Raw genomic sequence first — 15749 nt, 5'->3', positions numbered from 1 at the left:
TTGAGAGCTTCACGTAGTAATTGCGATGCCTCTTTCATAGACAGTGTGAGCAATTTTATATCTTCCTTATTTGTCGGTTCTGGAAGACTATCCTTGACATCGAAAAAGATCTCCTCTTCTTTTTCTATGGCACATATTTCTTTGACAGGTTTAATGAGAGAGGAGGGGTCAACCTCGTTTTCCTCATCGGAGATAGCCAGGGTATGAGCTAAAGGTGCATTGTCGATACTTGGCTTCTTACTGGCAGGGGGCAACGGCAGTTTGTTATTGTCGATTAGATCTTGGATAGCTTCCTTAAGCTTCCAACAACTTTCAGTGGAATGGCCCCTACCTTGGTGATACTTGCAGTGTGCATTGGGGTTCCAATTAACCGACCTCTTCTCAACTGGTGGGTCCCCAAATGGTCCAATAGGAGTTATAAAACCTTTTGCATTTAATCGATCAAATGCGGTGTCATAACTCATGCCAATAGGAGTGAAGTTCCTCCTAAATGGTTTCTTCTGTCCTTGGTTGTTCATGGCAAGAACTTCTCCTAAATTAAAGGTGCTAACATTATTTGAGTGGGGGTTTTGGAAGAAGAAGGATTGTCGTTCTTCTTTCCTTTCCAGCCACTGTTCGAGTTATTTTTGGCAGCTTTTGACTTAGCCAAGTCATCTTCAATATTGATCCCAATGTCATAAACGGCCTTGAAGGTATGGAGATTATTTTGATATTTAAGATGCTTGGAATATTTTTCTTGGAGATTTTTTATAAACAGTCTCACAGAATCTTTTTCACTTGGCACCTCAATCATCTTAGCTGAGGTTTCACTCCACTTGTTAAAGAAAGAGGTGAAGCCTTCATTCTCTTTTTGCTTGAGGATTTCAAGTTCTCTATGGTCAGTCTCGACTTGAATGTTGCACTTGTACCTATCAACGAAAGCGTTTGCTATAGACTCCCAGGTAGAGGTTTTTTCTTTCTCGAGAGAAAAGAACCATTGTTGGCAAACGGTCTCGAGAGATAGTGAGAAAAGATAAGGGAAGACCTTCTTATCGATACCCTTGATACTCATTATTGTTTCAAATGCTCTTAAATGGAAGTAAGGGTTGTCAATTGTTCTGAATTTTGGGATGTCGTTGGCGTTGAACTTCTGCGGAAGAAGATCCTTGTCCACCGAGACCCCTTGTGATGTAAGCTCTTGAAATTTGTAGTCGCTAGACAACTTTCTTAAACTCTCTTGCATGAGGTCCATTTGTTGTTGCTTCACGGGATCATCGATCCTAAGTGCGAGAAGTTTCAGTGTCTCAGTCACAGTAGCCAGTTGGTTCTTGAGATCATTGACTTCTTCTTGAGTTGCCATTATAACCCTAGCTTTCCTCTTGCGAGCTATAGGTTTGTCAAAAAGTTGGACTTGTACGAAGAGGTTATCTTTGATTAATCATCCTTCCTTTCTTGACCACGAGCTGTAAATTAAACCATTTTGCGTTTTAATTACTTGACTCGAATCAACTTGACTTTATGGTTTATTTTAAGGAAAAAAAGAAAAAAGAAAAGGGTGCGTATTTTTGGCAAAAATAATGTACATATTTTTAGGGACTAAATAATATTATTTTTATTGGAGGATTAATATCCGACTTACCCCCCTAAAAAAAATGATGGAAAAACGCGCACACAAGACTCTCTTAATCATGGTCAAAGTATGTGTACTGGTGTGTGCGTTGAGTGTAAGTGACATGCTTGGACTCTTGTGTAAGACCATGGGACTTAGTGCCTAAACTCGATCATTGATTCAATTAAACATTATTGACAGCAAAATTAACCGAATTAAACAGAAAACTTATTAATTAGACCCTAGGTGATGACTCGACCAATAATCCGAACTGTCGGCCAAGCGACAGGACTGGCGTCACACTGTGGAGCTTGGCGCCAGGCGACAGAACTGTCGTCAGGCGCTACACTCCATAGTGTGGCGCTACAGCTCAGACCTTGGCTCCAATATTGGAGCTTCGGTCTGGGACTGTTTTCGGTGTTATTAATCAACTGGGGTATGCCTAAAGTCGTACTAGGTCAATTCCGATTAAAATATTATACTTTATTGACTCAAATTAATTAATTAATTAATTAATTAATTAATTAATTAGGCAAAGTTCTTTAAGTCATTGATTGATTTACTCTCAACACAAGTCAACAAACGGTTAAGAGAAACATAGAATATATATGCACAACAAATAATGCACAATTAGTCAAGTAGGCACAATATGATGCAATGCGTTCGCAACCTAACCATGGCTCTAGTTCTCTAAAGTTCGGGATATGGTGTAGTCAAAGAGGGTCCATGGTTAATTGTCCGGATGCACCGCGCGGAAGCCTAACTGTGAAGGGTTGGCGCGAGTGGATGGGACACCGCGAGTTTTAGAAAAAACTCGCTTCCATGGTTTGGTGAATTCAACATCTCGGATGTACCCTTTGTTGCACGGAGCGTTCAATCGGGTAGATGGAGCATGAATTCCCAGAGGGTTATGTCCATATGTAGAACACATTTGGGTTTCAGAAAAGTGAGAAAAAATTCAATCAGAAAGTAGGATCGAGCAAACAATACGAAAAACCGGTCGAAATTAGAACGCATATTTCTGGCTCGGTATTGGGGGAAGTTGGCGCCAGCAATCAGAGACTGGCGCTAGCTTTTAACTGTAGCGCCTGGCGCCAATACTGGCGTCTGGCGCTACGGTTAAAATGCTGGCGCCAATGCTCTAGCCCTGACGCTACTTCCCACATGTCTCAACAGCTTTCTGTGCTCAATAAAATTTTCCAGTTTCGCGCGGTGTTATTTTAGTCCTAGTTGTGAAAGACATTCCTCAAATTTCCTATGTGTAAAATCCTATGTTTTTAACTCATTACGGATGGTCTTTCCAATGAGATCTTTTTTATGCATATGACAATAATGTTAATAAAAATTACGCACATGAAATACTTAGAACTTTTTGAGTCTCATCCACTCATTCTAAATCATTGCCGAAACAAATTCAGGAATTAAAATAGAAATCCTCCCCAGTGGAGTCGCCAAAAACTGTAGGGAATAATTTCAAGCCTTAAAATCCTACTATCTTGAACCCCACTGTGATCATACACTAAAGTACGGTGGCGTCCAAATGGGAAGAAGATAGAGAAAAAGAGTCGCCAACAAGTTTTTTAGGAACTTGTAAACCGTTCACGAGGTGAAGGTACACCCCTTAACGATCCAAGAGATCGTCAACTCCATAAGGTCAAGAACCAAATAAGGGTTCGGGGATAAAGGTACAAATCCAACCTAAAAGAGATTGAACCTGCCCTAATAATAGGCCTCTACTTTATTCTGATCGTATTCATGTGCGCTTTCTGATTAACGTACAATCAATAGGATTAACCCTAAACCTATTTATCTATGTTGGTTGAATATAATGCACAAATAAATCTATTATTGGCGACCACTTGAATTATAATCACATCAACCCTAAACAAGATTATTAATTATCTTATTAAGCGTGATTACAAGTATAGATTCCCTTTAAACATGCAATAAAAGGTGTGATGAAGCAATAGAAATAAATATCATCAAGCAACATAATAATAATCATGATCATAAAACTATAACAATCATAATAATCATCATGTTAATCATGAAAGGAATGGTGTCCTTCGAACAAGTGTACTATTCCGTTAGTGGGTTCAGAATTATTAGAAAGCTAATATATTCAGTGAGGTCAAGTGATCGGAATGCCTGGGTGGAGGCCGCTTCCGATCAGTAATATTAATGAATAATTAATATTACAGCTTAATCTTGACTGAACCCTTCGGGTCACACCCTAGCATTCAACAAACCGAACCGACAAATTAATTCAGAAGGAATTAATGAGTCGACCGAGTAATATTTATTCAGACGTCGGAAATTCGAGCTTAGAGTGTCGAAACCGAGCGTCGGAAGTCGAGTCGAAAAATAGTGAAAGACGAGACGAGAAATAGTAATAAATCAAAAAAAGACCAAAATACCCCTAGCATCGGAATGCCCAAGCAAACCGAGTGCTAAGGGCGTATGGCCTAGCATGGTGGCAAGCATTCGCACCAAGCCGAGCCTAGGCTGGCTGGTGCGTGCTAGCGCACCCATGCTAGCATCGCAAGGCTAGGCGCTGCCTAGTGCGTGCTAGCATGCTAGGCGCAACCTTTTGCGCGCAATGGCTAGCAAGCCATGCCGCAACAAGCTGCAGCAGCTAGCACGCTAGGCGCGCCAGCTCGCCACAGCTAGCAGCAGCATGGCTAGGCCATTGCTTGCTGCCTAGCAGCGTTGGCCAAGGCACAAGGCCAGCAGCAGCCCGCACAAGCATGCTGGGCTTGCTGGCCAGCAGCGCCTGGCAGCCCGCATGCGAGTGCTGGGCCTGCTGGGCTTGCTGGGCGTGGCTACCAGGGACAGCAGCACACGACATCCCACCTTCGCTGCCTTGGTGCCCAAGGGTGGGTTCCATGTGGCTTGTGGTCCTTGAGTGTGTGTGGAGTGAGGTGGCCGGTTATGGGAGAGGGAGTGGGGAGCAAGTTTGGTCCCCCCCTTCTCCAAGTGGTCCTCACCTAACCACTCACATGAGCTTGCCACTTGTTGATTTATTACTAGCTTGATCATTAATTTTATTTTAGCTTTAAAATAAAATGGAAAAATCATACTATCCCACATTGATGGGAGAGTAAATGATACTCCCATCATTTCCTATAAATACCCAAGTATGGGCATTGGGAATGATGCTTGAGTAAGAGTTGGAAAAGGCATCACAATTAGTGAAAACCTTTGAACTCAATATAATTACTCGGGTTTTATTGGTCGGGTCTTGCTAACCCCAAGACATTGGACCTAGTCGGTTTTGTTGGTGCGGGTGGACTTCGTTGGAGGTCTCCGTGTGAGCGGGACTTGAAGCTTTCAAGTAAGAGCTCATTTTGGAGCGAAGCACGCGTCAAAGGTAATTAGCTTATCTTAATCTTGGGATTAATTTAATTATGTTTATGGTTTTATTTATTGCGAGTGCGGTCTTGTTTTTGGGTTTGTTTCCGCGGTGAGTTGGACTCACCAAACCCCAACAGCGGTATCGGAGCCTCGCTCGTTTATTTTTAAAATCATAATATTTTCAAGGTGTTTTTATGGCTTAAATTTTCTGGTTTTAAGTTGCTAATTAGATTAGTAACTCGTTTTTCCAATTTTTACCTCGTATTAGAGCTGTCTTCAGCTCCCGAACCCAGATTTCAACCCAAAAATAGTGAATTTTGGGTGGAAAAGGCGTTCTGGAAATGGTTTTACCCTGTTAGGACTCGGTTTTTAGCCAAAAAACGACCAGAAATGCATTTTTCGAGGGATTTTTTCGTTTTGACGAAAAATTTTAAGTCTTTCTAACCTTGAAAATTGATTGCATATTTATGGTGGTTATGTATTTGGTTCTTTCCTTTATTTATATGCAATTTTAGACCACTTTAAGCATGATTACTTGTTAGTAATTGGTGCTTGAAAGTTTGGTTTTATATTTTCACATAATTGCAAATTAATTGCATTAAGTGTGAAATAATTGTTCTTTGTTGCTTCCAAGTACTAAAGATTCAATCTTTATTTATGATAAGTGATTGAAACTTTGAGTTACTAAATTCCATGAATTTTGGTTAAACTTTGTTGATTTAATCATTTTTTGGTTGATTGGAATCATAAAGTTTAAAACTTGTGATTGAAATTGGTTTATCTTCATATTGGAAGATATAATTTTTCATGGAGTCACAAGTATTAAAGTTGGAGTCTTTATTGAACTTATGTTCATTTTTCCAACTCCCTTTTATTTTGTCAAAATCTCAAGATTAATTTAAAGTGATTAAATTAATAGTGAGAATTGCCCTAATTTATTTCATTACACCAAGTTAAACCAATTTTATTAAAGAATGGTTCTTGGAAATAAATTTGGTTAATTGCTTTTGGATGAATTATTTAAGTTGGACTTGTAATTTCATTTTTCCTCAAAATTGATTCTAAAATTAATTTAGAATTGATTTATAATGTCACACACAAAATCGATAATTTTCGAAACATTAGCACGCAACACGAGGCCTAAGAGCCCCGAGCTAGCTCTCGGCCAGCTGGGCTGCTCACGCAACCTATATGTGGCTGCCGAGACTGCTGGGCGCTTCGTTCTTAGGTGCGTGGTGCTGTGCGTCTGTGTGTGCGAGGAAGGGCGTGGGCTGCTGCTCGCTGCCAGCAGCATAGCGCGCCAGCCAGCAGCAAGCAGCAGCATGGCGCAGCAGCAGCATAAGGCTGTGCGCGCTGTGCGTGGTGCTACGCTTGGCTGGGCTGGGCGTAGCGCATGCGAGCACAAGCAACCCACATGCATGCTTGGTGTTGCGGGGGTGCGCATGGGCATACTACGTGCTTGTTGTACGGTACGTACAATCCCATAATTGGCACAATAAACCCGGGTTATTAAGGCGATGCTATTTTAAAGTTAATTTTAGCGTTGCTTAATATGTAAGTAAGGATAATTTTTGGACTCCAAGTCTTAGTGCTAGGCACTTAGACATTTTGGAATACGTATTTTTCTTAAATTTTCGTTTTAATTATTTTAATTATTTTGTTTATTTAATTAAAATTTTTGGAGGCTAGGCCTCGGGTTTTGAGCGACATTTGCAAAATTAATTTTGGCAAATTTTTGGGTTCACCGACTTAATTAATTGGATTAGTTAAGTTGGATGCGGAATTTAGTGGGAGCGTCTCTAAGTTATTACCATAACCGGTTAAAACAACTTTGACTAGTTTAATTAGGCGTGTTAATTGGATTAACCACCTAGATTAGTTACTAGTTCTCACGCGTTTTATGCATTGTTACTTGTTTGTCGTTGTAAAATGCATGGGCCATTCACATATAGTGAATGGATGAATGGAATGTAAATTCTCTCACAGGTTTTATGAAATGGCAACTAGTGGGTCCCGATTAGGATAGAAAATACGAACTGTGATCCGAGATGTATTTTTGTAAATCTAAATACGGTCTGCGAACCGTTGAGTATTTTTGTACCTTAATATTTAGATTAGTCCTAATCGTAGATACTAGCAATTGTAATATTTTGGTCAAGTCTTGAAGACGGGGTTCTTAGAAGAAAAAGCCATGAAGTTGCAAATGAAGACCTTTTGAAGACTTGAAGATCTCAAGGGGTCATGCTAGTTGCCAAATGCATCTCTATTTATGTTTTCGATATATATTTATGTTTATATATATATGAATTATATGTTAGATGCATGTTTAGGATTTCGAATGTTGAGATGATTAATTAAGTTCACTTAAATCAACCAACATAGAAACCCTAGGTCCCTAAAATATTGAGTAAAACTTGCCATTCCAAAACACACTTACCAACCGAACGAGGGTAGTGGTGGGCTACGCCAAAGCGAGGCATCACTACTTCTCCAAGGAACGTAAGGCATACCGGGTATGCAAGGTGGTTTTGGTTATACTCAACGATATGAGTGATGGAGTCCTAACATGTCGTGGCAAAGTGAATAAATTGTTTAGAGAGCATTGGATGCGACGATTTATTCAACCAAGAGTGGCTTGGAGCCATTAGCAAAGCGTTGCTTACCTTAGGAGATTGAGTGTTAAGACAAGCCAAAGCATGCTTAACCACTCTTTGTTTCTTTGGATCTTGGAATCGACTTATTCTCACCTAAAATGGGGACAATCTTTAATGTGTGAATAAGACGTTTTAAATAAGTTTGATCAAAATGCATGAATTCAATCTTATTTAAGTATAATGAATGGTTTTTTATTTCAAGTTCTTTCAATTGTAGAATCATGTCTTCAACTAATGTCAACGACCTTATGCTCCCGGAATTGCCCGAAAAGTTGCCAATTTCTCAGAACTTGGTAAACTTTAAGGAATGGGAAGAGGAACTCTGAAAGACCCTCCAAAATTGCTACCTAGAGCACATTCTGGACACTTAAATCCCGAGTTTCTACTCAAAGGGGATTATGAGTGATGAGGCACATGAGGTATGGAGTGTGGATTGTAAAAGAGTTTCCAGAATCATGGCAAACTCCATCCCGGTGCAATGGAAGGGGAAGTTCTCCAACTATTTTCCGGACATGATGCTCAAAGCTCTAGAAGATGTAGTCAATTTGAGAGTCACCAAAAGTACCAGAGGCAACTATGATGGACTTGTGGAAGATGTGACTAGGTCACTCTCGAACATGAGGATCAAGCCACCGCAAGATGGGTGTCTCACGAAAGAGAGACAAGAAGTATGGGCTAAGGTCTATAATGCAAGACTTAGACCCGGGATGCCACTTCAAGCTCATGTGCTCAACATGACAAGGCTATTCACCCATCTGGAGCTAATTGGCAAACCAGTGGACGATGAGCAAGCGGCTCTCATGCTACTAAGCTCACTCCATTCGGGGTATGTTGCATTAAAGATGCGACTTACGGCCAAGCACAAAAAACTGTCCTTGATGGAAGTTGTTTAAGAGCTCCAGAAAACCTATTCTTGCAAGAAGGCTAAGGTTGCTCTGAGACCAAAGAAGAAGGAGTTCAAGAACAAAGCTAAGATGCGCTGCTTCTATTGTAGTAGACCCGGACACTACAAAAGAGAATGTAGCATGTATCTAGAAGATAAGGCGAAAAGAAAAGTAACCTCAATCTCAGGTATCATCTTTACACTTGAACATAAGCCATTTTTAAGGTATTAGATACCGGAAAATTGGCTCACTATATGCTCCTATTTTAGGAATAAAGTGAGCGGTGCTTTTCAAGTGGATATGAGTACACAAGTGGAAGAAGAAGATAATCTTTCAAAGAAAGCTTGTAATCTCATATTTTGTCTAGATTTAAAACTTGTTTAGTTTTATCTACCATATTTTGATCTTGTGGCGTTGGACGTCATTTTGAACTTGATCACAAGACATATCTTCTTGTTTATATTTATGGAATGACACGTTTGTGTCTTTGGACAAATTGTTTATAATGATACCAAAAGAGCTAAGACCATAGAGTCAAATCAGACTTACTTGTGGCATTGACGTCTTGGCCACATCAACATCAAACGCATCAAGAAACTTCTACAAGAAGGTGTTCTTGACTCTTTCGATTTAGAATCGTTTGAGAATTGCGAGGGATGTCTATTAGGCAAGATGATTAAACATCCATTCTCCAAGTTGGGAGAAAGGGCAAGTGACTTATTGGGTCTTATACATACCGATGTATGTGGACCAATGAGCTCAACCACAAGAAATGGACATCGATATTTCATCACTTTCACAAACGACTATATTAGATATGGCTATGTCTACCTCATGTCGCATAAATCTGAATCATTTGAAAAGTTCAAAGAATTTCAGAGTGAAGTTGAAAATCAGCTTGGCAAGAAAATCAAAGCCCTTCGATCGGATCGAGGTGGTGAATACTTGTGCCAAGAATTCGATGACCATCTGAAAGAAAAGGGTATACTTTCAGAATTGACACCTCCAGGAACTCCTCAATGGAACGGAGTATCCGAAAGGAGAAATCGGACCTTGTTAGACATGGTACGATCAACAATGGGTCTTAGTGATCTTCCTATCTCTTTCTGGGGACACGCACTTCTAACTACGGCACTAACACTGAACCGTGCTCCATCAAAAGCTGTAGAAAAGACTCCATATGAATTATGGACGAAGAAACCTCCCAGGTTATCTTTTCTAAAGATATGGGGATGCGAAGAATATGTCAAGAAATTGATTTCTGACAAAATTTATCCCAAATCTGACAAGGTTTACTTTGTGGACTACCCAAAAGAAACCAAAGGGTATTACTTCTACAACAAATCGGAGAACAAAGTGTTTGTTGCTCGCGATGGTGTCTTTTTGGAGAAGGAGTACCTTTCCAAAATGACAAGTGGGAGGAAAATCGAACTCGACAAAGTTCGTGAGGATGAGCAACAAAATCATAATGACAGTCAAAGTGCTCAAACAGCATCTGTTGACGCAGGTCAAAATGATCAAAATGTGCAAAGTCGAACCGACAATGCAAATGCTCAATCCATTACCCTACGTAGGTCTCAGAGGCCGAGATCTCAACTTGATAGATATCTTGATTTAGTATTAACCGAGAATCAGGACATCCTGATTATGGATGGAGATGAACCGGAAACCTACAAGCAAGCGATGGCAAGCACCGACTCTGCTAAATGGCAAGAGGCCATAAGATCTGAAATGGATTCCATGTTTGAAAATCAAGTCTGGGACTTGGTTGACTTACCCGAAGGTTATACACCTATCGGATGTAAGTGGATTTTCAAGTTGAAAACCGAAAAAGATGGAAATGTATTCATTTACAAAGCTAGATTGGTGGCAAAAGGTTACAGACAAGTTCATGGTATTGATTACGATGAAACCTTTTCATCAGTCGCAATGCTTAAATCCGTTCGGATCCTCCTAGCGATTGCTGCATATTACAATTAAGAAATATGGCAGATGGACGTCAAAACCGCCTTCCTTAATGGTTATTTGGAAGAAACTATGTATATGACACAGCCTTAAGGTTTTGTCGACCAAAACAATGCTAGGAAAGTTTGTAAGCTTAAGAAGTCCATTTATGGATTAAAGCAAACAAGCAGAAGTTGGAATCTACGATTCGATGAAGCCATCAGTAAGTTTGGTTTTATCAAGAATCCAGATGAATCTTGTGTTTACAAGAAGGTTAGTGGGAATGACATCGCCTTCCTAGTCTTATATGTCGATGACATATTGCTCATTGGAAACATCATTCCGTTGTTAGAGTCTGTAAAGGCCTAGCTTGGAAAGTGCTTCTCAATGAAAGACTTGGGAGAGGCTCAGTACATACTAGGCATCAAGATCTATAGGGATAGATCAAAAAGGATGATTGGATTGAGTCAGAGTACTTATATTGATAAGGTACTTGCTCGATTTGGCATGGAGGAGGCCAAGAGAGGTCACCTGCCAATGTCACATGGCATAACCCTAAGCAAGAAGCAGTGTCCACAAACACTTGATGAGCGGGTAAGAATGAATCAGATTCCATATGCTTCGCTTATTGGATCGATCATGTATGCCATGATATGTACTAGACCATATGTATCGTATGCCTTGAGTGCTACGAGCCGTTACCAATCAGACCCAGGAGAGGCGCATTGGACTGCGGCCAAAAATATCCTAAAGTACCTGAAAAGGAACAAGGATAAATTCCTGGTGTATGGTGGTGCAGAGGATTTAGTTGTGGAAGGTTATACCGACGCAAGCTTCCAGACAGACAGAGACGATTTCAAATCGCAATCTGGATATGTGTTCTGTATAAATGGAGGGGCGTTTAGTTGGAAGAGCGCAAAGCAGAGTACAACTGCAGATTCTACAACTGAAGCCGAATACTTAGCAGCTGCTGAAGCAGCTAAGGAGGCTGTTTGGATTCGTAAGTTCGTTGGTGAACTTGATGTTGTACCCTCTATAAAGGGTCCAATAGCCCTCTATTGTGACAACAATGGAGCTATTGCTCAGGCCAGAGAGTCTAGGGAACATCAGAAGGTCAAACATGTCAAGCGGCGATTTCACATGATTCGAGAATGGAAATCAGAGGGTGAAATCAGAATTTGCAAAGTTGGAATGGATGACAATGTAGCCGATCCACTTACTAAACCTTTGCCTCAAGTGAAGCACAACAAGCACGTTGAGGCAATGGGAATCAAGCATGTAGGAAACTGGCTTTGATTTCCTTGTTTAGTGTTTTAGTTAATTTTGAGAAAAATTAATGTAAGACGCTAAGGAAAACCATTCAAGTTTTGGAGTAATATAAAATTTCATGCAATATTTTATTACTCCATTATGCTATTTAATTATGGTTTAGGATTAAATAATGAGTCCATTTGATTCTGAGAATATTCAAAATAGGGTATCAAGACCAGTCTTGGTAAGGAAACACCTATTAAGTGAACATTGAATATTATAATCGAAAATTATCCCTAATCAAGGTCATTTAAACGATGGGCGATTAATGACCGATTGAGATTAGTGTGTAGTTTGATTTATAGCACCGTTTCATGTGCTACAAGGACATGATTGTCATAAATAATTTGCATAGGTATTGGTTTAGAACCATACTGGATCGACCTATGAGAATACTTTAAGAAATTAAAAAAATTTGTCATAAGTATACTTCTCATTATGGCTATCGGAACCTATTTCCTCGACCATGAGTTTTGTGAGTTCTCTTGTTTGAGTACTAGTTCGCTTTGATGTTGTCAAACGTCTGCCGTAATAGGGGAATATAACGGCAACACTCGGGCGACTAGGTCCTCTCAGTAAGAGGAGCTACATTACAAGACTTGGAATGTCCCCCTACTAAAATAGGGAAGATGTCTTTGTTGTATACAAGGCCTCTCGTAGAGCGAGACTGTAAAATGCATGGCCGTGCTCGGATGGATTTTGGAAATCATCTGTTTATTGACAGTCGGACTCGGAATCAGGAAACACTTCTGGACGTAATAAGGATGACAAAATAAATCTTACCTTATAGTTCATGAAGAGACATTAAGCGACATAGGAAAAAGGCTGTACACAAAATGCGCACTTGTCCGGAAGGACAAGTGGGAGATTGAAAGGAATGGTGTCCTTCGAACAAGTGTACTATTCCGTTAGTGGGTTTAGAATTATTAGAAAGCTAATATATTAAGTGAGGTCAAGTGATCGGAATGCCTTGGTGGAGGCCGCTTCCGATCAGTAATATTAATGAATAATTAATATTATAGCTTAATCTTTACTGAACCCTTCGGGTCACACCCAAGCATTCAACAAACCGAACTGACGAATTAATTTGGAAGGAATTAATGAGTCGACCGAGTAATATTTATTTAGACGTCGGAAATTCGAGCTTAGAGCGTCAAAACCGAGCGTCGGAAGTCGAGTCGAAAAATAGTGAAAGACGAGACGAGAAATAGTAATAAATCAACAAAAGACCAAAATACCCCTAGCATCGGAATGCCCAAGCAAACCGAGTGCTAAGGGCGTATGGCCTAGCATGGTGGCTAGCATGCGCACCAAGCCGAGCCTAGGCAGGCTGGTGCGTGCTAGCGCACCCATGCTAGCATCGCAAGGCTAGGCGCTGCCTAGTGCGTGCTAGCATGCTAGACGCAACCTTTTGCGCGCAATGGCTAGCAAGCCATGCCGCAACAAGCTGCAGCAGCTAGCACGCTAGGCGCGCCAGCTCGTCACAGCTAGCAGCAGCATGGCTAGGCCATTGCTTGCTGCCTAGCAGCGCTGGCCAAGGCACAAGGCCAGCAGCAGCCCGCACAAGCATGCTAGGCTTGCTGACCAGCAGCGCCTGGCAGCCCGCATGCGAGTGCTGGGCCTGCTGGGCTTGCTGGGCGTGGCTGCCACGGACAGCAGCACATGGCAGCCCACCTTGGCTGCCTTGGTGCCCAACGGTGGGTTCCATGTGGCTTGTGGTCCTTGAGTGTGTGTGGAGTGAGGTGGCCGGTTATGGGAGAGGGAGTGGGGAGCAAGTTTGGTCCCCCCCTTCTCCAAGTGGTCCTCACCTAACCACTCACATGAGCTTGCCACTTGTTGATTTATTACTAGCTTGATTATTAATTTTATTTTAGCTTCAAAATAAAATGGAAAAATCATATTATCCCACATTGATGGGAGAGTAAATGATACTCCCATCATTTCCTATAAATACCCAAGAATGGGCATTGGGAATGATGCTTGAGTAAGAGTTGGAAAAGGCATCACAATTAGTGAAAACCTTTGAACTCAATATAATTACTCGGGTTTTATTGGTCGGGTCTTGCTAACCCCAAGACATTGGACCTAGTCGGTTTTGTTGGTGCGGGTGGACTTCATTGGAGGTCTTCGTGTGAGCGGGACTTGAAGCTTTCAAGTAAGAGCTCATTTTGGAGCGAAGCACGCGTCAAAGGTAATTAGCTTATCTTAATCTTGTGATTAATTTAATTATGTTTATGGTTTTATTTATTGCGAGTGCGGTCTTGTTTTTGGGTTTGTTTTCGCAGTGAGTCGGACTCACCAAACCCCAACAAATCATAATAACAATAATTATAAAAATTATAATCACAATCAAAACAATCATAAATCATGTTAAAGCATAATAAAAATAGCAAGATCCTAGGCATGATACTAACAAGATTAATAACAAACCCTAGCATGTCCCTAAGCAATAAAAATCAAATCTTTAACCCTAACATGATACTAACAATCATAAATATTAGGAAGAACATAGGAAGCATCGTAACAATCATATTTAATATTAAAATTACCCTAGACATGATACTAGGAATATCATAATAACAATATAAACATGATTTCTACATCATAATATCAATTAAAACCATTAAAGTACTTACTTTGATGCCTCGTACCTCTTTCTAATAACAAAATACACACGTTAGTAACTTCAAGGAAAATAATAAACAAACAATTAAATTAAATAATTGAAAGAGAGTTTGGGACCAAACCCTCAGAAATTAAACCTTTCACGTCTAGGGCGAAGGCTACTTCGAATATGGCTAGGTGTTTCTAGATCTAATGAATGCGGAATTTTGTATGAAAAAGCAAAGTAAGAAAGAATTGAATGTTTTAAGAGAGATTAATGATTTAGAGAATGCTAAAGAATTAATGATTGTTGATGAATGATCGTTCGTGAGAATTGGTGAATGAAAACGGAGTTTTTAATACGATATTTATAGAGAAAATCATCCAAAAAGATAAATTAGACAGAACAGAGTTTGACGCATTAAAAACAGAAGTGGCGCCAACCCTGGCTAGCTGGCGCCAGACACTAACACTAGCGCCAGGCGCCAAGGCCTGGGGTTCGGCGCCAAGCCTGATTCCAACGCGTTTTCGAAAATCCGATAAGTTTACCATACTGGAGGATAAAATATTATAATTTCCTCGAAAATGCTATTTGATTTTGATTAAAACTCTGAAAAGTCAACAAAAGTCAATTTATCAATGCTAATTGAATTAGGAATGAAAAGAACCTTTTAGAAGAATCTAGAAGACTAAAACCATTCCTAATTGCATTAGGAATGATAAATCATATTAGGCCCTCCCCTAGATCATTGGGCCGTACATAAAGCTCAAACCGGGCCCAGTTTGGTAAATTGGACATAACTTCCTCAATTTTCATCGGAATTGGGCTTATAATATATCGTTGGAAAGGTCTTTGCAAGCCCCATCCAACTACACTACTATTGGACCCATATCATGGACCAACCAAACTGGATTGACTGCTTTCTTAAAATAATTTTTCAAAAACAGAAAGAAGAGAAAAGAAATTAAAACTAGACCTTTCCACACTAGACCTTTCCACACTTTCGTTTCATTCGATTATGATTCGACGTGAAAGGTACTCATCACTGGGTTTGGTTTTGGGGAGACACAAATGGGTGTCTACACTAACCCTACACAAGTAACTAGTATCCAACAATACAAGTAACCCTATACAAGTAACCACCAATACTAATAATCCTATACAAGTAACCCTATAAAAGCAACCCTAACCCTATACAAGTAACTAGTATGCAACAATACAAATAATCCTATATAAGTAACCCTATATAAGTAACTAGTAACCAACAGTCCAACAATACAAGTAACAAAAACTAACCAAATCCAAATAACCCAACTAATCCTAATAAAAGTAACTTAATATAAGTAACACAAGTAACCCTATACAAGTAACACTGATAAAATAAGTAACCCTATACAAGTAACACTAAT

This window comes from Chenopodium album, chromosome 1 (assembly GCF_948465745.1).
Source record: "Chenopodium album chromosome 1, dcCheAlbu1.1, whole genome shotgun sequence".
Classification (NCBI taxonomy): domain Eukaryota; kingdom Viridiplantae; phylum Streptophyta; class Magnoliopsida; order Caryophyllales; family Amaranthaceae; genus Chenopodium; species Chenopodium album.
The sequence above is the reverse complement of the archived record's forward strand: the minus strand, read 5'-3'. Positions refer to the sequence as shown.